Source organism: Lasioglossum baleicum, chromosome 7 (assembly GCF_051020765.1).
Source record: "Lasioglossum baleicum chromosome 7, iyLasBale1, whole genome shotgun sequence".
Lineage (NCBI taxonomy): Eukaryota > Metazoa > Arthropoda > Insecta > Hymenoptera > Halictidae > Lasioglossum > Lasioglossum baleicum.
Window position 1 is genome coordinate 18,535,743 of NC_134935.1, and position 14,689 is coordinate 18,550,431.

General features: G+C 45.9%; 1 protein-coding gene across 1 annotated transcript in view; it reads left to right on the top strand.

The window, feature by feature from the left end:
- Grh (grainy head) overlaps positions 1-14,689 on the top strand; it is a 250,160-nt gene that overhangs the window by 483 nt on the left and 234,988 nt on the right. The window lies entirely within an intron of this gene.

Sequence of the window (14,689 nt, forward strand, 5' to 3'; positions counted from 1 at the left end):
ATTCGCGCGGTAGTCAGTCACTGGAAGAGCTCCAAGTTTTGTCTCGAAGCTAAATCGAACGAGGCATGACGTTCGAATTGATGCTTCATACTCGATTCTTCTTGCTTGTATAGCTTTTCGCGGACGCGGTCGCGAACGCGCGCGAATTAGGGTTTCGAAACGTTGCGCACCTGCTCGATCGTATCAGCGGAACGATCGGCTCCTCTCGAAACTTGTGATTCGTTTCGGAAGGTGTCGATCGTTTTCGCTGCGAGCACGTTTAGGGTTTCAGGTGTTTTGTGGACCGTGGAAGAAAAAGAAGAGGCTACATGCCGAACTGGCCCCGACAAATTGTCGCTCGTGAGGGCAACTACAATGGCCTCGCATCTTCTTGTCACTGTACTCGCCTGTAGAAGTATGATAGTACTAGTAGTAATAGCTGAAATAGTTAGTTGTCTCCAACGCAAACAAAAAAACCATAGGAGAAAGTATAGGGAAGAAACTAAGAAATGACCTAGACAAAAGATTAGGGAACGAAGTAAGAATAGGTCTAGGAAATGTCGTGGAAAGGGAAGTATTTAGAGAAATCATAATGCAGTACGCACCAAACCTGTCAGGTTAATATCATTCGAGTCAGGAACTGAATATTTTCTAAAATCCCGTAATCGCGATGACAGTATGTAACTGAAGCAAGGGAAAGCGTACCCCATACTTGCGACTTTATCATGTTAATTTAGATAGTTGATCCCGTAACACCTAAATAAATTAACTTTCACTAATTCCAGTAGCTGCCTGCAACTGTTTTAAGATCCTTCGCTATCAATAGGGAAACTGCTACAACCATGTCACCAATCGCTTTTGGATCAATTTTAATGAAGCGTGGAAGGAGAAAATGTGTTCCGAGTCCCAAGAGTTCTCAATCATTTTTCGTTGCGTGCTATTGGGGATTTATGTCCTGATTAACTGATACTGTTTGACAAATTAATCTTGGTAAAGTCATCCTCCTATCCCGTGAAAACATTTCATAAACATTATTGTTTTCGAAGTTGACGCATTCCCAGATAATTTAAATCAAAGATGTCTAATTAGAAATTTCTTCGTATTTCTAAAATGTCTTTGCGACACCCCCTGTATACTTGTCAGAATTGCATAAGGGGGTTCCTCGATATTTCGCAATTTTTCTTGCCTCCCTAGTACTAAGCAAAGAGTACTAAAAGTGAATATTTTACATTATTTTATAGAAATTATAGTTTTTAGCCATTTTTTAAATTAAAAATAGGAATTAAATAGAAATTAAATTATAGGAATACGTCTATCCAAGTTTTTAGCCATTTTTAAAATTAATATACATACCCAAAGAAATCCCACATAGTTGCAGCTGTACGATAATCGTAAGTTATAAATATTGAACCTGACATTTCGACAGGTCCCGTCAACCTAATGTTAAACGAACAAATCAAGGAGGAGATGAATCCTATCTTTATCTGTGCGAAACCCTTGAAACAAGAATTTCAGCGAGACCCGGCCTGTAAACGAACATCAGTCGTTCCTCTCTAATTTTAGAATATTGCGCGGCGTGCTGCACCTCATCAATAATTTACACTGTCGATGTTTCCGATCTGCGGCGCGGAATAAAATGAAAGATATCCGGGCCGCGTTGGCACGATTCATCTTCCACCGAGGAGCATTTAATCATAACACCGGCGACAATTTTAATTAAGCCGTTCGCGGCGACCGCTTAAACGCCAATTTTCACCGGTCGATCTACGGCGCGGCGCGGCGCGGCGCGTGTACCGTCGCGACGTTGACGATTTGTTAGAAAAATCGTTATCGCGATATGGCGGTGTGGAACGTTTCGCCGACGAGGACGGCTCAATACTCCGTGTCTTCTTGTGTACCATTAATTTTCACTCGGGACGATCGTTAAAATCCCGCCGGAGAAAAAAGAGAAGCAAGAGTACGTCTTCAACCCTGGCGCGCGCGGCGCGGGGACCTGCTTCCTGCGAATTCGCGATGGCGGGAACGATAATAGTGACGCGTACCGGTTTCCGGGCAAAAAATAAAACGGCGTTCGTTTAATAACGAGTCCGCGGATCGCTCCGAAGAACGGTGCAAAAAAATCCGGGCTTGAAAAAGGAATCGATGTCCCGAGAAACGCTATCGATGCATGTCATGCAAGAAACTAAATTGAGTTTTCCACTTGTACGTACTGTACGTACACGCTTCTGACATTCCTTTCCCGATGGTCCGACAATTGAAGCTACGTCTTCAGAAGTGATCTGCCGTTTCCTTTTCGGGAACAACGAACAGCCTACTTCGAAGACCGGGCACATAGTCGAGCTGTATTGTTGCTAATAACTCGTTCGAAGAGGAGACGCGTGTTCTTCGTTGTTGGTTGGGTACGTTGTCTTGGAAATATATTCTTTCAGTTTGACTCGTTCACTGCCATAGGACGGTGCATAAAGTGGACTTGGCCTACCAAGATGGCTAAAGGACGATTTTGAGGTCGTCTCCCCTTTCGTCTTTAGCTTGAAGCCCGCGGAACTAGGCACCGTCCTTTAAAAGTGAAAACTGAGTAAAATGCTGAAATCCTGAATATACGCGATCTTACTGTTTTTATTAAGTACTGTAAACTAGTCGCATTTAATGTTCCATAGATCTAGCGTTAAACAGACCCGACCCGTAAAGATCTTTAATCCGTTCATTGATGAGCGTCGACGACGGGGAATGATCTTTTCCGATCATTCAGTCGTGGTGAATGGCTCGATATCTTGAAGGCAATCACTTCTGAATACCTCAATCTTCGGGATCCTCGTTGCTAAATCTCGTAGTTCTCGCGGAATCGCTGCGGGACGACGCGACGCGACGGCGATCGCAATAACGTCGCAGCCAGGGGGGACAAGAAGTATCGCTAGGACACGGCCACGAAACCCTAAAGAATGAGAGAAGTTAAGAGCGTCCTCGGACACCGCGTAGGAGACACGCACCCCATTCGAGGTAGATAATCCGTGGAATGGTCTCGTTCGAACGAGCCTCGTTCCGGTTGTCCCGATAAATAATTACCGATGCTTAGCCGCGTCCCTAAAACAGCGTGCCCGGCCGTCGAATGAAGCCCATTACGCCGTTGGCCGCGATAGCGGCGCTATACGAGCCCATATTCAACCGACATCGACCGTATAAATACGTACACGGGCGAGCATTCGTTCCGTTAAAAGCACCGTGCCGTTAGTGGTGCTCGTCTGTGCTCCATGGTCACCGTGGATCTAACAGGGGATTGCTTAATTCGGGTCGGAACGGTCTAACAAGGAACTGTCGAAAAATACATCGTATCTAGGCTGCTAATAACCTTTTTATTTGTTTTATAAAGTTACATCAACCCTTCAGGTTCATTAGCAACCCCACTTGATTGATACATACAGTAAACAATACGATTTTCTTATACGAAGAACAACTTGTTTCAAGAACCCCAGTACTTTCGAGCATGTACACTCGCGCTGATAAATCTTAGGACATCTCTGGTTTTTAGTAAAACTGTGGAATTTCGTATAGATTATGAACCTTTAGCTGTATTAACTTCATAATATGTAGTCTGACTATGCAAAATTTTTAACACAAACTATAATCATCGAATATTGTTCGAATTGTTTTCTGGAGTGTACGATGGTAATAACAATAACGACGCGCAGCATTCTTATAAAATCAGCACCGAGGAAATTAAATAACGATTCACAAATGCTAATTTCAACAGACATGCAGCTTAAGTGTTCATTCATTGGACAGGTCTCGCCCTGCATAACAGTTAAACCTTGACTAGCGAATTTTTCGCTATCGGCGAAACTCGAGCAGCCATTAAAGCGAGCAGCTTCACGACTGTAGACTAGCCTATTAAATCATCCCATCACAAGCATAGTGGCCAAGGAGCATCGTCGCGACAAGGAAGCCTCGTTACGAGCGGAATCATTTATCTCCGAGCACCGTTAAAGCCGATTTTCCATTTGGGCCAGGTTTTGCTGCTCCGTCGGACAACGAGGCCCCTGAGCGGCCTTATGCTCGCTTGTTTGCGCGCGCGCGCACACACGCCCATTCATAATCCATTCATAAATTAGCTTGGCCGGTGGATAATGGCGCGGGACCGGCCTCGGTAACGATTCTTCCCCGTTGACCTGTGAGTTGGTCGGCCAACGAGCGAGATATAGGTACAGTAGTGCTCATTTAACACGTTCACTGCTGCACAACCATCCCCCAAAAATCCCACAAAATCAAAGCGGTTTAATCATTGTGGGCAAGTTTACAATTTTTTTAGACAAATTTTAAGAATGTGGAAAAAAAATGTTTCGGTTCGAATACTTAATACAGCCGTTCTTATTCTCAGGACTCATTCTTATTCTCATCTTATTCTCATTAGACGTTTAACATCTCTAATCAAATTGGCGATAATTATCTACTGAAAAGATAGTCGTCTTAAACTTTTGTCCGCTACTGTATGTACAGTACGTCTAAGAAATAGAATTTTAAGAAATTGATTTGTTGGACCAGTTGCACCGAGAAAACTCCCTCGTGAGCAGACACTGCTGTACTATTAGCAGCAGGACACCTGGCCCGAATCCCGAAACGCAATCCCGCAGCATGCTCGACGGAAAACCCCGTCGGTGATTTTCTGCGGCGATCCTCACGCGATCCGCTCGAGGCGGACGTCTGCTCCGCGGCCGATCGGAAGCTTATAATTCGACGCAGCCAGAGCATCGTTGCCTGTAATATACCGTGCACCGATGCGCCGTGTGCTGCGGGATCCTGTCCCGAGTCCCGAGTCGCTGGTACGTGACCATCATTCAGGATCGGCCGATAAATAATTATCGATAGTCCCCGGTCGTTGTAAACGAGAACCGTCGCGTCGGGCAAGGGAAAGATTGGTGGGGGCATCGTTGCCGTTTGCGGCTCTATCACGGCAGCAACAGGAGCGGCCCGACGCGACGCGACGCAACGCGACGTTCGCACCGGCGAGGCGCGGTGCGGCGCGGCGACCATTTTATCGGTTTCCACGGCGTATTTTCACCGGGCGACCGTATAAATCCAGCAGATAGCATCTCGACAAATGAAATTACAGGGCGGGCCCCCCTCCGTTAGGCCCGAGCTACATTGTACGTCCCGGTATCAACCGGCGTCATCGGCTGATGCCGACTCCACTCCAGAGCCTAGATCTCTCCACCTCGGAGGAAGATTGGCTGCCACACCAGGGCGAACATTGTGGACACTGTTTAAAGAACCCGTCCAGATTATCCGCTAATCCCGTCCCCGTCCGTGACGCATCTCGCGACCCTTAACCCTTGTACCTATACCAATCATAGACTATGTATGTATACTTATAGACCCGTCTTCGGATAACATGCCGTGTTCCAAGATTACTTCATCCACCGGATAACGGATGTGGGCAAAGTGCTATACAATGTAGTTACCCGGACGTTAAGGGGGCAGTTTCGTGTAGACGGGTCAAACAATCGGTTTTGTTGTTTTTTCATATTTTTTTCTCTACAGAACCTTAAAAATGTTTTCCAAAATCCGGCTATTTTTGACGATATGTTTAGAACTCTTTCTCGACTGTTTTTGTAGAAACTTTGGAAATTTCTTTGGAAAAACGGAAGCACCTATGATACTCTGAAAATCTTTCCGTACACATGAAACCTATACTACGTACAATAACTTTTATACCGACTCTCTAAAGTCACGAGTTCGAGACCTCTAGCAAGAAAATGACCAACATTGCACATAGTTTGTCGCAATTGTTTCTGCGAGAACAGATTTTAGGCAAACTCTTGCAGCATGCATCCTCCCACACAGGCTCGGGAACATGCTCGGTGACAAAGAAGGGGTGTCCTGTGTCTCGACAGCGCGTTTCATCCTGATAGAGCGCTCACATACCGGACACGGTCGTATAACCGAAGGTGTCGTTCGATAAATAACGAGGGACGCTCCAAAAGCGGATGGTCGCGTCGAAAGAACGCCATTATAGTTGTCGCGGGCGATAGCAACATTATACGAGGTCGTATATGTAGATCAGTTTATCCGGTCTTTTCCGCTCCGGAATTTTTTACAACGAGAGTTTACTTCTGAAAAATGTCAGATTTTCGTTCGAATTTTTAGTTCGTACCTGCGACTACCCTTACAAACAAGGTATAGCGCTGAAACGGCAGATTCTTTCTTGGTAAGCTATCCGATCAGCCATCATTCCGGTCAAAAGTTATCCGATTAGGCGAGAATCGTGTCAGGACTTCTGCACCGACAGTCCGACACAAGGCCCGTTGTACAGACGAGCGCGAGCTGGAGAAGGTTGGATCTAGCAACGGATCCACATCCGTTACTGTAGCGGCGGAAAGGTAAGGTCCGCATAAAATACCAAAAGAAGCAATTCCCCGGCGCAGGGTACGGAGATCCCGTAGCTTGGATTTATAGTCCCCCTGGGCCGTACACGCAGCGCGAGTCGCATTGTTTCCAGCGATTCCGACGAGATCGTGAGTCGCTGGCGCGGCGGGTTGGAAACATCGCGGCAGGTTGATGTTGATACCGCGTTAACGGTATTATACCGGTGTATATCGGTATCGGAACCGCGCTGCAAGTAAATACTGTTGTAACGATATTCACGACAAGGAAAGGAACGCAGTCACGAGCGGCAGGAAGCATCGCGGGCCGGGGACCGTTAGTGATGACCGATGACATACACCGAGCGCCTGCTTAATAGATCCCGAGGAACGACGCCGGCCATTTTTCCGCGTGTGCACGCGGTGTCGAAACAAGCTTGCCAGTGGGGTGCTTTGCAAATGAGACAACCGTGCCTCCGTGGAATTAATGTTGTCCCGGTAAACAGTCCATAAATCACCGCTGCGTAAATTAGACTTAGAGGCCGCGGCCGGATGGTCTCCGTGTTCCTAATCCCCGCGATTAGACGTCGAGAGACTTTCAGCTAATCCGCACTGGCCCGTAACGACAGGATATTTGACAGGTTGAACGGCCAGACAGATCATTGATCGGATAACAAGTGTTGCGATGTGACACGGTCTCGCACGGCGATCCCGAGCGAAACGAACATCGTTAATGTGCGCACGGAAAGAGATTGCCAGCCCGGATTAAATGTGGCGGTAATATTCTGTTTATGACGTTCTGAGTTTGTCTGAACTGTCCCAGTAAGCGAACCTGGTTTCAGTAAGATTGCGGGACTGAATTTCGAATTCCTTTCTTGCTCCTTGGCATCATGCAATTACCGTGTAGAATGGCCGAGACTCTTTATCGGTATGTACTACTGAAATTGCTCGAGTTATTCGAAACGAAGCGGATTATCAATATTAATAATGATTGTCACGCATACTGACGTTTTCAGACCTCCAATTAAGAATTTTAAATGTTCGTACCGTTATGAAACGATGCCAAATCTCTGTACACAAATGTGTCCAGGCGGTGGCGCGCCGTTTACGAGCGGTGCAACGCAACTATTTATGTGCAGTTTGATAGCTCGATGCACCAGGAGGCGGCGCCGCGCCGCGCCGGTACGCACAACGCCGAGCGCCTACCTACCAGACGAGGAGTCGGGGACCCATTGGCCATCGCAATGACCAATCATCATTTGACATTCTTTCACCTTGCTCACAGTGTGCAGTGTGCGGTAACCCACACTGGACGTGCTGCAACTGTGACGCGCTTGCCACTGTCGGAAGAAGAGACGCTGTCTTCGCGTGTACCAGCGGCGCCCGTGTATGTAGCGCTGACAACCCCGTAGGGGCTCCGTGATTTAACCTTGCGAGGCCCCGGGCCCGCAGACCTATCGATTCGAACGTTCTCAGACGCTGAATCGATGTAACTTTGTCCTTCGTACTTCCTCGCTTAAAACATTTGGAATCTTGTGGATAATTAGAAAGCTTTTATATGGAGGAGGCTAAGCAGGCGGCAAGCTGTACTAATTTACTTATTTTGTCACTAATTTATACTTATTTTATATAATATTTTATATAATACTTATTTTGTTACTAACTTACTTTGTCAGAACTCAACCGTTCTATCTACATTGTTCTTAATCCTATATCAATTTTATAATCAAATTTTAATGTTACCATGTATTATTGGTCAATTGAAACTACGTTTTGGATTCAAATTCCTTAAGAATGGAGTGAATGTATAGATGAAGAACCCGTTAAATTCTTTTAATGTTTCTACCGCTTGAAATTACACCCACTCATTTTTGTCATAAATGCAGAAAATCCGTTGTCCAGGGATGATTTTCTAAACATAAATGTATTTTGATTATTCGTCAATGAAGAACAAAATGAAGGAACAGCCAAGTATTAAGTTGGTCACCTAATAGGATTACTCGAAACTAATATCACCAGTTCTCTGACACGGCTGAATCGAAGCAGCCATTCAGCCTCTCAGCGCAAGTTCTTCTCCTTTACCATGAGCATTCATTGAAGATTTGCGAACGTGCCGCGATATTTGAATGAATCGAACCAGCAGAATGCGGATTCCAGGAGTATATCGGATTTTCTGGTACATCGGGCTCGACCAACGACCCGGTAATTAGAATATTATTTAGCCACGGAACGTTCAAGCGTTAATGGCTACTGTACATGTTGTCGATACAGTTTTCGGATGCCACGGATTCCCCTGGCAAGCAGATTTCCCGTAAGACGGTATGCTATGCATGGGTGTGTCCCTTTCCTTTTCGCGAGCCGAACGCGAGAGCCTTTCGCCAACGCGCGCGCCACACAACTCCAGGAATGTCGTGCCGATCTCCTTCTCGTCGATTCGCGATGTCTGCGTTCAGCCAGCGGAATTTCATTGACCGCTATCGTCCGGGAATCGTCTCGACCTCCAAACCGATGAGACTCGGCGACCATTTAAAACTGGAAACTCTGTTCCTATCAATGGAAGCCGATAGACAGGATCCGCAGACGCTGCTCAACATTACATTAAAAATCACTCGGCGCGGTCAAACTGTAAGTGATTTGAAATTCGATAATTCATATAGCACGACGTAATCAAAATATTCTCCGCAAAGAATACATTAATTATGTATTTACGACAGCATTGAATAGCAGAAATTTAAAATACATATGTATAGCACGGAGATGAAAAGCATTTAAGATCAACGTATTGTTTTCAACCTATTAAAATGATTAAAGAGAGAAACATCTTCCGAATGGTTTCTACTCCTTCCAATTGATACAAAGACTTCTTGTTTTGACAAACACCTTGATACCTCAAATCACTCTAGACTAGCAATAAATAATCCGGCCATCATCTTAATCAATTTTAAAAACTTGTCTTTATAACGGTTCTCAATCATTTTTCTATAAAATCCACTACTCAAAATCCAGCATCATGACGAATGATTAGAACCTTCAGCAATTTAGTACCTCAAATCAATCGAGACCAACAATCCAGCAATTATCTTAACGATTTCCAAGTCGTCTATTCTACAAATTTTAGAAATATTCTTCTCCACAATTGTTCTATAAATCCACTACCTAAGCTCCTATGCCAATGATTTTCACTCAAGTCTCATCGAGGAAAATACCGTTCGCAACCAAAAGGTCGATCTCCAGTCTGATCTGAAAGCCACCTCCATTAGCAACGCGTTATCAAGAAACGGTTTCGGTATACATATTCCAACGAAGTGGACATGTTGCCAAAGCCAAGATCAGACAATCCAACGGCTACCTTTATCCCCGTCGCGTCGAGTGGCCTGCGTAGCCGGGTTCGCGATAAAACATCAACGAACAAGGAGCTCGTTGGCAACAGAGGAAGCGAGTCGATCGTAAGATGCCAGGGATACTTTTCAATCGTCGAAGCGAACACGCGCGGTTCGTGCAACGAACGAACAGAGAGTCGTCTCGGTGATCTTGGTCGTGGTTTGTGCCGATGCTATGTGCGCGCGAGTCGCCACGGGGCTTAGGGCACCAGGGACACGGGGGTTGTTGATCTCAACTCCTCGCTTACATGCTTGATGGAAAAACGTCGACTTAGGCATTCAACGTCAGCTGCGACCGATTCCGCGGTAGCACACGCCAGACCAGTTCAGCGAATTGAGTAGCTCCACTTGCCATATCCTGCCACGTCCTGCAGACATTTTCCTGCCTATTACGGCGCAGCCGGATCGGCCTCGGGCAAAGAACTGTTCAATGAAATTCTCCGGTCGCCAAGCGCGGACGATACCAGCCAGCAAATCGCTGACTACGATTCCGCTTCCGTCCGCAGAGATCTAGCCATCTTTGGGGTCACTCGGTTTCGAACTTTTACAGGTGGATATATGCTATCTTTGGGGACTACTGCCGACCCTCGTCCAGCGAAAGATCTGACCAGACGTGTTCTCGGCTGGCTTCAAGGTTTCGGAGAAAATTCTGCGAGCTCTGGGATGGACTGATTGCGATTGGGATTGGATGATCGCCTAACTTTCATGTGCCATGTAAAACTGTGGTGCCCAAGGTGATTCGGAATCCACCTTATAAAAACTGTAGGCCCCCTCGCTTAATAACTACAGCAGTTGAAGAAGCGACGTAAAATAAAATAATAAAAGGGTGAATGCCTAAAGGAAAAAGTCTGGGAATAGTTTAGCCTAGGTGGTGCTACTTCGAATTCAGGGTTTGCAAGTATGATATGTATTGTATGATCTTTGGGATTCTGTTTCGCATCTTTGAAGGATGATGATGAGATCTTAGGGACCACATAGAAACACGGTCTTTAGAAATGTGCACAGAGAACTTGGAATAGTGCTACCTATGCAGTCCTACTTCGCGCTTAAAAATTTAGAACAAAATTCTGAGACCAACTTTGAGATATTACTGTAGGACATGTCACAAGGGATCAAGTCTTTGTATGATATGTTTTCATTCTTTCTCGCTCTTCGAAAGTTCGTCTACAGAGGATCGCGGAAGACCTTGATCAGCGCTTCCGCAAAAGGATGGATCTCCCGAGGCGATGAGTAATTTCCCAAGAGGGCTGTTTTGAGGAAGACACCATTAACGGACGAATTTCTTGCAGAGTTTGTCTAGTTGGCATTGCTGCGGACTCTGAATATATGCATGAGGCTATAGTAGAAAGTTCACTTTATTTTAAGATCATACATCGAACCCAAACGCAACTCTAACTCAACCCAAAACTAATTCGAGCATTGCAACTGACACACTTTGCATATAAAGTTGTTTAACACTAGACCTGCCGAACATTGACAGTGACTGGCGTGTGTATTGTTTTACGAGAATGGCAAGGTTGAGTTTCTCTAGACTTCTCATCACACATTTCCATTATAATATGGTATATATGCTTGACTTAAAAAATTTATTCAATCATCTCCCATGAAAAAGCGTTCATAATTTCAACAATTTTAACTCTGGATAACCAATGTACCGCAAAAATGACGATTGAAATTTGGACCTGTCGCATTTCGTTTTGCCGGAATCCGTCCGCTATAGCTGCGCTCCGATTGGTCTGTGATTTTCGTTAATATGTCTAATACAAACGCGATCACCTCAGGAATATCACCCCTTCCTTTTTCCAACACACTTTGTAGGACACCTTGTATAAGTCCTTGAAGTTTTGGTTATTTTATAACAGCCTGTATAATTACCTGGGATCTTTTACCGGCTGCTCCCAGCCTCACCCTACTCTAGAACAATGATGCGGTAAAAATGGCGGTCACACGACGAAGGTCGTGCTCGACCACGCATTACCATTCAATCGGTCAGGCAGTGTACTCGCCTGACCTTTTCCCGCGGACGTTGTGGCGCACTACGAGCGTGTGTAGTGTGTATGCTATAGGGCCGCGAGAAAAATCCGTGGATAATGAATGGCGGTCGGGGCCGACCGCACCAGCGGGGAAAACCTGGTATCAGAAAACGGTCTTTAATCACAATAAACGTCGCGATACTGATAACAGGAACGACGCTCGGGAACAGTCGTTCCCGGTGCCGCGCCGCGCCGGCGGGAAAGTTACGCGCGAGTGAATAAAATTCGCAATAAAATAATGGCCACGAGTATCGGGCGTACGGGGAACGGCGCGGCGTCTGCGTTCTTGTTTCGCCAATTGCGTCATTAGTACCACTCGAAATTATATTGCCTGGCTCGTTAAGGGGCGCGTTAAGAAACGAAGATCACGGATGATCGGCCAATTCGCCGCAGTGAGTAACTCCGCTACTGTTACGCGGACCCATCCAAATTAATGTCGAGGGAACGCCTCCCCCCTCCGTCCCTCCCCTTTAATACTCATTTAATATCGGAGGGTACGGGGATTTCAATCATAAAACGCTTTAATTTGTCGTAAAACCGGGCAGATTCTATTACCCGCTGCGCGAGTCGCCGCGCCGGTAATATTAATTCCGGGAAATATTTTCATACGTTTCCGTTTCAAACTAAAAATCGACGAACATCTTGTTCCTTGTTCCGCTAGAGTACGCGCCTCTGACGATTACCGTTCTACACGTGGGACGATAATTCCGCTGGGTAATCTTAATCCGATGGTGCCAGCCAATGCACTATGATCTGGAAACCCGCTTTTTGTATGATAGCTACAACTGTTTTAGCGTTATTTAAGAATTAAAGGTTATACATATGTATCATACATACATACATATATCGGTTTCTCGCTTCATCGCACTTTTTGCGTCAGCATTTTCTCTCGCCGTAGTCGGTGCCGTGACCTTTTGCTACATTTTTCAAGATCGATCTCGCTGTCGACGCAATTTGTCTACGTCCACGGTAGATTGAAGCTTGAGAAATGCGACAGAGACATTGTTGCCGGTGGCAGTAATAGCTCTGCTACAAAACTCAAGGAGATTTCGAACTTTCATTAACCGTACGTGAAAAAGAGACGAAACGAGCGTCTCAAGGATTCCACTGAGCGGCGCAGGACGAAGGGAGTTGCACCATTGGCGTAGATATTACATAAATATTACATATATTATTTGTCGGCTCAAACTAAAACATTAGGGTAACAAACAATGAATTCTGCTGGGTGCTCAGTACGTATTATGTATTTCGAGATTGGTAACAAGTGAATAGCGAACGCTCGGAAATGACCGGTTTTATATTTTTCATTTCGCAATTATTCAAATTATGAAGTTGCTAACATTGAAATTGATTCGATAAATTTCTTTATCCAGCCAAATATTGTTGTAAAAATTGCACAGAATCTAAATAAATAAATAAAAATAATAATTAATGAATAAAAATTTAGCGTTAACCCTCGCAAGGTAAGGATCTAATAACACATAAATAGTAAGGTGGGGTCTCTCAGACCCCGACAAATGAATTTCATAAATAGCCTCGTTTCCAATAAATTTCGGACAAAGAATAACACAGGATCAAAAGAAAACAGGCAAATTTAATTTCATTCATATAAAAATTCTTTTAACAAATCTGAAGCTGTGGGGTCTCCGAGATCCCACATTACCTTGCGAAGGTTAAGAATCCGAGAATCCCAATGTGAATGTCGAGAATCCCAAATACTCTCGGGTATCTCGAAACTTTCGACAGCCCGTTCCGACCCGACATTTTCGGGTTCTCGCACACCTTTGGTTTCAGACGAATGCAACAACTTACATTTCGACCCACCCTCGCAGGAGGGAAGCCAGGTTAAAATTCGAGCGGCCGCGTTTCGCGTGATCTTCCTTTCTCCTTGTCGCTGTCTCGAAAAGTCGCGCGGAAGGCCGCCAGGGAAGAAGACAGGGCGTGGCCGCGATCTCCCGCGCCGCGGAACGCGTTTATTTGATCGAGAAATTTCTCTCGGCTCCGTGGCCCCCTGGCTCCCCACGCCTTGGATCGCTGTCCTCTCCATTTCACCCGATGCGCCTCGATATCTACCTCTCTCCTGTCTCTCATCCACGCTCCCGTTGCTCTCCTTCTGTTCTCTCCACAGCACACGCGACATTTCCCTCCCGCTTCACCCCCCCTCTCTCGCCCCCTCTCTCTCCCTCTTTCTCTTCCTCCGATTCTCGCGATTTCTCTCTTTGCCCTACACCCTGCTGCGTCCTTCTGCCCCCTGACCACCCCCCACCGCTCATCCCTCGCGATCTCCCTTTTCGTCGTAGTTCTTACCTGCCTCCGTTCGTTCCTAACGCAGCCTCTTCTCTTTTTCTTTCTTCCTCCCTCCCTCCCACTCCATACCCTGGTCGCATCGTATCCAACCGGCGCGCGGCGCGGCGAGTAGGTCCACGCGTGCATAGGTGCATCCGTGCGCGCATAGCTTCGACTACGTGTGTACGGTGTACAGTGTACAGACTACAGACTCATCGAGAGGCGCGTCACGCGCACGAGACTTCTGGGGAAGGTACAACGAAGACGGGGCGGGAAACGCAGAAAAAACAACCCCCGACAGCGATGCGAGAGCTGACGACACGATGGACAGATGGGGTGTGTCCGAGACACAGTGGTCTTCAATCTGGATTCCCATGGAATTATCAAGTTCCGCGAGGCTCACAATCAGTCAGATTTCGATCAACGCTAGAACTACCAGATCAGTCTAAATGACTGGTTTTAGAATTTCATTTTAAAATTCCTACTTCATGTTACATTTGCGTCAGCAGACCAAATGAAATCAAGCGCCTACACACGTGTTGCAATTTTATGTGACATCATATTTCATGGTCATTGAAATCGATGAGGAGTTCTCTTTCGATTACTCTTTTCGACTTAATTTATACCATATAGCTTCCTATTCTATTCATAATACTCT